Below are 9,663 nucleotides of genomic sequence, written 5' to 3'. Positions count from 1 at the left end.
TGAAAGGGCTGTCAGGCTCTGGAATGGGCTGCCCAGGGAGGTGGTCGAGTCCCCATCCCTGGAGGTATTTAAAAGAAGGAGAGATGAGGTGCTTAGGGCCAGGGTTTAGTGGTGGGATGGCAGGGTTAGGCTAAAGGTTGGACTCGATGATCTCAAAGGTCTTTTCCAACCAAAGTGATTCTATGATTCTAAAGGGGTTGGGGCAACCCCTGGTATCCATACAGGCTGGGGGATGAAGGGATGGAGAGCAGCCCTGCCAAGAGGGACTGGGGGGTACTGGGGGATGAAAAGATGGCCAGGAGCTGGCAACTTGTGCTGGCAGCCCAGAAAGCCAACCATGTCCTGGGCTGCATCCCCAGCAGCATGAGTGTGTAGGGTGGACAGAAAGTGAGAAATTAGCATAGTGGTTTAAGTGTAATAAAAAAAAGGTCAGTCCAGATCAGATGAAACTTAAATGATCTGGAGGTTCATAAACATGGACCTTTTCATACCCCTAAAGTAACGTTTCTCATAACATTGCACAATTTACGTGGTATTAGAGAAAAGTTGAGTACTTTCCTCTAGTGACATGTAGGGGCTGGAGTGTGTCCAGAGAAGGGCAGCGGAGCTGGGGAGGGGTCTGGAGCCCCAGGCTGCTGGGGAGCGGCTGGGGGAGCTGGGGGGGTTCAGCCTGGAGCAGAGGAGGCTGAGGGGAGCCCTCATCGCTCCCTACAACTGCCTGAGAGGAGGGAGGAGCCAGGGGGGTCGGGCTCTGCTCCCAGGGAAGGGGCAATGGGACGAGGGGCACCGGCCTCAAGTTGTGCCAGGGCAGGGTGAGGTTGGAAAATGGGAAAAATTTCTTCACTGAAAGAATGGTCAAACATTGGAACAGGCTGTCCAGAGAGGTGATGAAGTCACCATCCCTGGAGGTGTTCAAAAAACGGGTAGGCGTGGCACTTTGGGACATGGTTTAGTGGTGTACTTGGCAGTGCAAGGTTAATGGTTGGACTTGATGATCTTAAAGGACTTTTCCAACCTAAACAATTCTATGATTCTGTAAGCTCTTCATTGAACTGATGAGCTGGTGCCAGGGGGAAGTCTCCCAGCACACTGTGCTTCCTTTTCTCTAATGTTTACATCTTGATAGAGGAATAAATCTGTTCAATTAAGACACATACACCACTTTCACATTAAAATCCAAGGTGCTTTAATGGCATCATAAGACTTAATATCTGTAGGAGGTGATAAACATTCACGAGAGCAACAGTGTGAGATTAAATAGATTGGGACAATGTTAAAAGACACTGTAAGATTCATCCTTTTAAGGATTCCTCTTCTCCCATCTCTCTGCTCAACCACTACATAATCATTTCCCCAAGTCCTTGCAGGTATCCAATACGCAGAGAGATACACAAGGCATGCACATCCCAGACCGGATCCCATCTGGTTGCTTTAGTGGGACTAAAAAAGAATGGATTACATGCTGCTTTGAATTCTAGGTGTCAGCAGGTTTGGGATTTTTTTTTTTTTTTTTTTTTTTTTTTTTAAGAAATGTCTTTTGTTCTTAGTGGAAAGTGTAACTATTGAGTTCCATCAAAATCGAAGGCTCCTCTCAGGTTTGTTTTCCTTTTGCCCTACCCTTAACAGCTGTCTTGCCAAAATCCATAGAAGACAAAAATCTATAGTTCCTAGCATACACATTTTGAAAGGGTTTCAAGTGCAGAGCAACGTTTTCCCCCTAAATAGGGTCTTGTAAGGCCCACAGCTGTCTTCCTGACTTTGCTGGTTCTGATGCAGAAAGAAAAAAAACCCAAACCACAAGTCGCTGGTTTTGCTGACCAGGATTACCCGACTTAGTGAGTATCAGCAACCTTCAAGGACACGGTGTAGCACACCAGAGTGGAAGCTACAAGAGCTGGATGCAGTTCCCTTAAATCCTCTAAGCCTCTGCTGCTCCGCTGTAACAGCCAGTTAAGTGCTGACAAATTCACTTTTAGATTATTTTCATAAAACTGAAGGTCAGCAAACGATTTTGTAATTAAGACTGTCGCATAACTCTCAGCCTGATGCATAACTCAAACCTACTCCGCTGAACAGAGCAGGAGGCAGGGGGTGTGCTGCCTATTTTGAGGTGCAATGTGCCCCGGGGGGTCACCAGGCCTTGATGACAGATTGCTCAGAGCCATGTCTTGCAGCAGCATACGTTCTGCAGCTTCTCCAAGCCCTGGCTACCCCGCTGCAAGCACCTGCACCCCTCTGCAAACCTTGCCCATGTTCAGTGACAGAGTTGGCTTCTATGCATCCCTCTGCACTGGACAACTCCTCCTGTTTCCCCAGCTGCCTCTTGCCCAGGGTGACTTTGCAGATGAAGAGCAAGCAGTTGCTCTGACCAGTTCTCAACAACCCATCCCTGCATCTAAAAACCACTCCTGACTCTCTTTGAAGTCAATCTGAACAAACACATCTGTCTTGGCAAAAAAACCCAAGTCTCTGGATGTCAGTCTCTTCTGCCAAGTAACAAGTGATAAGATGAGAGGTAACGGCCCCAAGCTGCACCAGACTGGATACAAGAAAAAATTTCCTCCCTGAAAGGGTTATCAAGCACTGGAAGGGGCTGCCCAGGGAAGGGGTCGAGTCCCCATCCCTGGGGATGTTTAAAAGCTGGGCAGACGAGGTGCTTAGGGACAGGGTTTAGTGGTGGGATGGCAGGGTTAGGGTAATGGTGGGGCTTGATCATCCTAAAGGTCTTTACCAACCTAAGCAATTTTGTAGTTCTATATAGAGAGGTCATTCTAATGTCAACCAGTGGAGGGCAACCACACACATACACAACAGCCAGCATCCTACTGCCTGATTAAAAAAAAAGGAAAAAAAAAAAACAAACCCAAAACCCATGCACCTTCTTCCCATTTCCAACCACCACAAGAGTTTAAGTGTTCCATCTTTCTCATTCTGCCTTACTTATGCCTATGCCCCTCCTTGTGACACTTAAATGCCATCTGCCAAACAGCAGATTATATTCACCTGAAATAAGGCAAAAAGACAACCTAGATTCCTCAGTTCCCCTACTCAGCAGCAGTTCTGCTCTGCTCCCCATACATGGGAAGGCCCATGCCAGGCCACAGAAGCAAACCACACAGCAGAAAAGCAATGTTTTCCCCTTTACATTTCAGCATATAACCACATGGACAAGATCCCTGGAAGAGTTCCACCTTTTTTTCTCCCCCCCCGCCCGGTATGAGGCCTGAGCTGTAAGGGTTTACCCAAACTATGCAATAGGAGAACACAGCAGCTGTGATCTAGCAGGAACAGATCAGCACCTGGTAGGTCTTCAGCAAACAAAATTCTTACCCAGCTAAGCAATACAAGTAGGATATAAAGGAGAAGGCAGGTGAAGGCTGCATGGATCCTACGCCACGCAGGTAAGCCACGGTGCTTCTAACTGACAGAAGTTAGAAGGCAGCAGCACATCCCCCCCAGACAGCCGCTTCTTTCATGCTATCTGGAGACGAAAGGCTAAAGCAAGCTATTAGCTTCAGGGGCTTGACAAAACAGCAAGCCAAATCAAATAATGCTTTAGCGAGAGGTAATCCAACAGTTTCAGCTGAGCAATTGTTTGAACAGTCACAGTGTTTTGGTAGAAAAGGCAGGTTGAACACCAATAATTCTGAAGTCCAGCCCAAGCAGACCTTCAGTAAATAGGAAACAAAACATTCCTTTTCCTTCACCGCCCTGGCAAGCTCAGACCCCCTTCCACAGCCCAAACCAAGCAAGGGTGTCCGTGTCCCAGCCAAACCGCAGTGCGAGCAGAGCGGTGCTGCTCAACGTGCCACCATGCTGACTTCATCAGCTGAACTGATAACCCCCCAAGCTTGTCAAGACAAGTCGGTCGCTGTACGTGCTGCTGACCTAAGGAGAATACATCAGTCACGGCTGGTAATTTGGGCACTGGAAGCAAGGAAACTGCTCGTGAGCTGGCTATAAATAGCAAAGGGATGGGGGAGATTTTCTCCCTCTCATGTACGCCTGCCTGCCGGGCTGCACAAACCCTTCGGAGCCCGTATCAGCCTGCTCTGATGCTCTCATGATTCAAAATAAGCAGGAGATGGAGGGCAAAGGGTTTGTTCAGGAGAGCCCAACAACCATAACTTTCATACCCTGGGGCAGGATAACCTGCAAGTAATGACATTCCTCAGTACTTAGCTGGAAAACCCCGGGAAAGGCAGGTGTTTGTGGGAGAAGCACTGGGTGACTCAGCTCTTCACCCTCTCCTTTCTCCCCGTCGACATTTCAACAGCACAACGCGTTGGTGTTACCGGGGTGAGAGACAGGGACTCGCTCGGTACATGAAATGGGAAGTCAACAACCCAATCACCTCTGATTTTTAAGGATACTCATTTCTTCATCACCATCATGTTCTGTTGTAAAAGTCACTTTACGATCTCAGCCAGGCCAGGATGCTGAGTTACATCACCGCCTGGGAAAATGCTGTTGATAAACAACTATGAAGGAAGAAAATAAAAAGAGGCAAACAGAAATCAGTGCTTGGCTTCCAAAGGATCTTCTGCACTCAAACCTGGTTTGGCCACAAGGGTTTTAGTTGGTGTAGTTTGCCTGTAGGTTGTACACAGCACCCAAAGCACCATGTCACAGCATTCCTCCATTGCATGCCAGTAAAACGTTGTGGCTTTCCAGTCACGGGTGGGTTTCAGTTTCAGAATCACAGGAAGAAGGGGAAAAAGGGGCTCCGTGGTTTTGGTGGCCCCAAGGCTATGCCAGTGGCCCCAAGGCTATGCCAGTATATCCACCTGTTCTCTGGCCCCAAGTCCAGCTAGTGTAAGCCAGCCACTTTCATGCTCTTAAACTTTCTCACCTTCCTGAACACAGTGGCCACATACAACCTGCCTTTTGGGTTCAGTTCTTGGTTGTGCCAACTTCTGGCCCACAGCCGGGGATGGTGTGGGTCAATGGTAGCCAGCCAAGGTCACCACCAGTGGGTTACACCCTGGGCAAGCGAGTCCCAGCGCCCAGGAGCATCCCCTTGCACTCCAGTGACGAGGCTCCTAACCCCGAGCTGTGCACCTCGGAGCAGAGCCTGGCCCTGACAGCCCACAGCTGGGAAAGGATTGGGAATCCTGATGTTACACTAGTTCACAGCATTTAATAACAAATAAATACCCATGAAACACATGGGAAGGGTTATTACTTCAGCATGTATAAGGGAGACATTGAAGTGACAGGGAACTTCACTTCCCACCTTTTGAGGGGATAATACAAACCAGCAGAGCAGAAAGAAATCCAAAACATCATTTATCAAAGCAGCAACAGAATTTTCTGTCAAAGGGGAGATTTCACAAGGATGCTTTTGGCATGGGTGGATTCATGGCAAAACAATGAAGCAATGCGAATGATAGATGATCGTTTCTTTGCACAGAGTGCCAAAAAGCTTTCAGAAGCTTTATAAAATTAGAGCTGCTTATGTTTAACAGCTAAAATGAAAAGGTGGGGAGGGAGCACTTCCCCCGTGCAGTTCTCTAGGAGCAGAGCGCATGATTGTGCTCAGCGGGAAACACGCTACTCGTCGAGCACTCTCGGCACCTTCTCTCCCACTGAGCCGCAGGCACAGGGGAAGCTCAGCAATTTGCAGAATTGGGTCCTTGCCTTTGTTCCTCTCGCCTCTCTCCCTCCCCATGTACTCTTCATCCTCTCTTTGCCACACGCAGATGGAAAGACTGACGATAACACGCCAATTAGGCTATTTGAAGCCTTGCTGCTAGCTACTCTAAATGCAGGCACATGAAGCAGCAGCATTCTGCTGGTGACATTTGGCCCACAAATGAAGTCCCCAAGAGTAATAAACAATCAGGTAAAGAAGTCTGGAAAGAAATTACCCAGCACACCTCATCTTCTTGGCCCCCATGAGATCCATATAAAATGTGTTAATGCATCTGATTATGATCTAAATTATGTACAGAGGCTCCTGCCAAGCACTCTGTGAAGTTTCTTTATTGTTAAGTTGGAAGCTGTTTAAGAATGGTCCATGTTTCAAATTAGATTTGGGAAAAAACATTTTCCTACTTTATTGCTGGCTCAGAACAGGGGTTTGCGGGAGAAGGTTGATGTGTGGTTTTTCTCTGCTGAAGAAAGAGCAGGAGAAGTGGTGACAGAACAAAAGAAGAGTCAATTACCTGTCCTTGGATCGTAACCTGGGCTGTGTGGATTTACTGTACACAGACTTGCCAGAAAATGACTGCAGTTTCAGCTGGCTTTCTCAATGTGTTTTTCCCCAAAAGACGGGTACAAACACCACGATGTCCTCACGCACATGTTCCACAGGCTATAAAACTTTGAAAGAAGGGGTTCCTGAAAATGAAGTTTGATAAGAATGGCTTGCGAACTATCACACGAGACCTTTCCCATGCCTGTAAGGGCTAGCTGAGCCGTTACTGACTCTGCCAGCAAATAATTGCATACCTCGGAGGCAGGTAACAAATATGTTTTTCTCCCCAGTATGCTGTACCAATATTGGAGCTTTTTTTAAAAAACACATAGATACGCACCTCCCAGGTATATATATTCAATACACACAAGTTTGGGAGAGCATCCACGATTTTACATGGCAGCCCTGACAACCCTACTTGCAGTTAAAACTCCAGGCCAACCCGACCGATGTTTTATCTTCTGCTGGCATCCGACCGAGCCTTCGCTGCACTGATCAGCGTCTCCTTTCCACTGCATTGCTGGTTTCCCAAGTTAGAAGCTGAGCCAAGGTCACCTTGCTCAGAAAAGCTGGGTATTTTTTAAAAGGAAGGTCCCCATATATTAGAGGTCTTCCATCTATTACCTCTGCCCTTCCAAACACACAGCTGTAGCAACAATTGCATAAATTTGGACTAAGCAGAGCCCTATGGAAGAGAGCTATCACATAATAGCACTTACATATTTATTTTGCTCTATACGTACATACACTTGTTTATATAGATATAAATATATATATATGCCAGGTAGCTGTCTGCACCTCCTTCCTCTCAAGGTGCACAGCTCATCTTTGGCATAGGGCTTAATACTTCATATTCACCACTATAGCTTCCAGCATAACAGGAATTTTTAAGGTATCAACTGCACCCAACCCCTCTGGTATGTCAAGATGGTCATTTGATATGCACGACAACTGTTGGACACATTTAATATCGCTCCACAGGATGACGGTAGAGGTTAAGCATTAGGAATCCACAATTAAAGGCAAGCCTTGCTTGCTCGGCACGTGTGCTAGAGCCCACGTTCGAGCAGCTTCGCTTCCACCTCCAAACGCCTCAAGTCGGGCAGCAAGGAAAAACAAAATGCAGAGAGAGGGGCAGATGTTAAGCCTAAATGTCAAACTGTGATGTCCTTGGCCTATCTTTTATCATGCGTTCATGAAAACATCAACCAGGCAACAAGGCAATTATGCCAGTGACCAACACTCCTGCCTGCGGTGAAATTTCAGTGACCAAACTCGGGAGTTAGCAATGCAAAACTCGGCCTGAGCCAGACCTTGTTATCAGCAGATCTGCAGGAAATTGGGGATCAGAACTACCATTTCTAACCACCATGGTAATGTAGCGGTTTAAACACCAAAAAATGCTTTAATGTAGGATCACAGACTGGATCCCAGCCAGCCAACAGCACTGCTTTAAAAGGAAGCATTTATCTTTACAAAACACTTCCTAAACAACATGCTAGGTACTTGAAAATAAAGCCTTCACTAAAGAACCAGATTTTAACCTGAAATTCTGCACGTCGGCATTCTTTTCTGCTGCAGGTAAGACTGATTCCTTTACACAGCATGCTTATTTTTTCTCCCTTTTTAAGAAAAAAAAAAGAATTTTCTCTTTCAGTTTAACTTTGAGGCAAGATGGAAGACCACAGCCTGGCCTCAAAGACGTGAGATCTTTTGAACTCAAAGTCAGCAGGCTCTCACAGGAGCTGAGCTCGAGGGCTGCTCTGGAATAAATCAAAAGGATATACTCTTTCATTTGAACAAGGCAGAACTCTTCCCCCCCTGCCCCAAGACGTACAGATATGTGGTTGGGGGTGGGGAGCCAGCTAAAACGTTAAAAAAACCCAAAAAACCCAACAACTTAAAAGTGTGCCATAATGGCTTGATTGCCACGATCCCATAAGCTAAACGCTATCCTGCATAGTTGGATTTCCTGGAGGAAATCACCAGAACAGTTGCTAAGTCTGCTGGAAGCGGTTCAACCCATGTATATACAGAGCAGATGCTCCAAAACATGACACACAAGGACACAGCGCTCCTGGAGAAATCTTTTGACAGCAAGTCAAAACAGAGGCTTGAACTGGTCATGAGTTATTAGAGATGCAGCTGTGGTTTATTCACAGATTAGTAGAGTTCAAGGCCAAAAGGGACCTTGAGAGCACCTAGCCTGCTTCACGCTGTATCACGGGCCATTACATTTCATCCAGCTTTTCCTAAGCACAGGATTTAGGTCTGGCAGCCAAATCCCAACCGGGAGCTGCCACAGTTATTCCAGTTAACAATCCATGTGCTACTTCCACTCAAAAATTCAGGCTGCTGGAGTAGCTTTGCATAGGATGCAACTGCTTCTTGGTGTCCTTGTGTCCCTCTGCCAGAAAATGCTGCTCCGTGGCAGAGGCAGAGGTGACTCCATGCTCCGGCCACTTTGCTTCACACGCTTGACCCCTTTGCTCAAGCCCAAATTCATCAGCAGGTTTGACAATACTCCGGAGTTTGCCTGAAGGAGCTCAGTGCAGGGCACAAAATCATATCCCCTGGCTTCATTACAGGACCGAGAGAAAAACTGGAGAAGGAGAAATGTGCTGCTGGCAGCAACCTCTAGCCTCTACAGTGAGATTGCCCATGGTTCCCAGCCAGCCACACGCCCCTGCAATAGCTGTGCATCAGCAGCCCATGGACTAATCCTTACACGGTAAACCTACCTGGGTTATGAAGTGTTCTGGGTCAAGAATATGCCCAAAGAACGATGCTAAAGAAGAAAAATTTTCAGATCATGCATGCAATTTCAGAGCCCAATTCCTCCCATTGAACTGTGTGCAGGGATTTGGATCCCGAGGCACCCAGACACTGACCTGGTGAGCTCAGACCATTAGTGACATTCAACACTGCTTTTAAAATCAGAGTTTAAACTGCTGAAATCAGAACATTGTGAAATGCCTGCTCCTTCACCTGCAGTTCTGCCAAGTGAATTTGGCTAAAACTTTCAGGAAATAACAGATGATTAAAAAGAGAGTTGATGGCCAAAAAACTGTAAGTGGTTTAATTAAGACTCCATGGGTGACGCTGTACCGGTGCTGCCCAACTTTTAGAAACTTTCCTCAGCTCACCATTACTTTAACTCGACTATGGGGAGAAGGGAGTGTGATGCTAGAAGAACGCAGAGATATTTTGGTAGATCATGTTAAAATATAGCAAGGGAAGAAGCAATCTAACGCCAAGCATGGCGCAGACTGACACTGCAGGGCTTGTTTGTGCTTTACCTTTTGCACCTTGGCTCAGACCTGTCCTGCATCACACATCGACTCCTTTGCTACTTTTCTTCTTTCTCCCAGTGTTGATCTCAAGGGTTCTTCGCCTGTTTAATACAAAAACACAGACAAAACCACATGTACTTAAGAAACATATTACCCATTGCCTAGAGGCAT

General features: G+C 46.8%; 1 protein-coding gene across 26 annotated transcripts in view; it reads right to left on the bottom strand.

The window, feature by feature from the left end:
- EXTL3 (exostosin like glycosyltransferase 3) overlaps positions 1-9,663 on the bottom strand; it is a 134,205-nt gene that overhangs the window by 53,272 nt on the left and 71,270 nt on the right. For 24 of the 26 annotated variants that reach the window (XR_004842167.1, XR_004842166.1, XR_004842171.1 and 21 more), the window contains one exon: positions 9,499-9,593. The exons of 1 other annotated variant lie outside the window; for it this stretch is intronic. The gene's annotated coding sequence lies outside the window, so the exon portion shown is untranslated. Of the gene's footprint in view, positions 1-6,167; positions 6,343-9,498; positions 9,594-9,663 lie in introns of all 26 variants that reach the window. One more of the 26 variants, XM_035895437.1, reaches the window with a different exon arrangement.

Source organism: Egretta garzetta, unplaced genomic scaffold, assembly GCF_000687185.1.
Source record: "Egretta garzetta isolate BGI_Z169 unplaced genomic scaffold, ASM68718v1 scaffold325, whole genome shotgun sequence".
NCBI classification, from domain to species: Eukaryota; Metazoa; Chordata; class Aves; order Pelecaniformes; family Ardeidae; genus Egretta; species Egretta garzetta.
The sequence above is the reverse complement of the archived record's forward strand: the minus strand, read 5'-3'. Positions and strand labels throughout refer to the sequence as shown.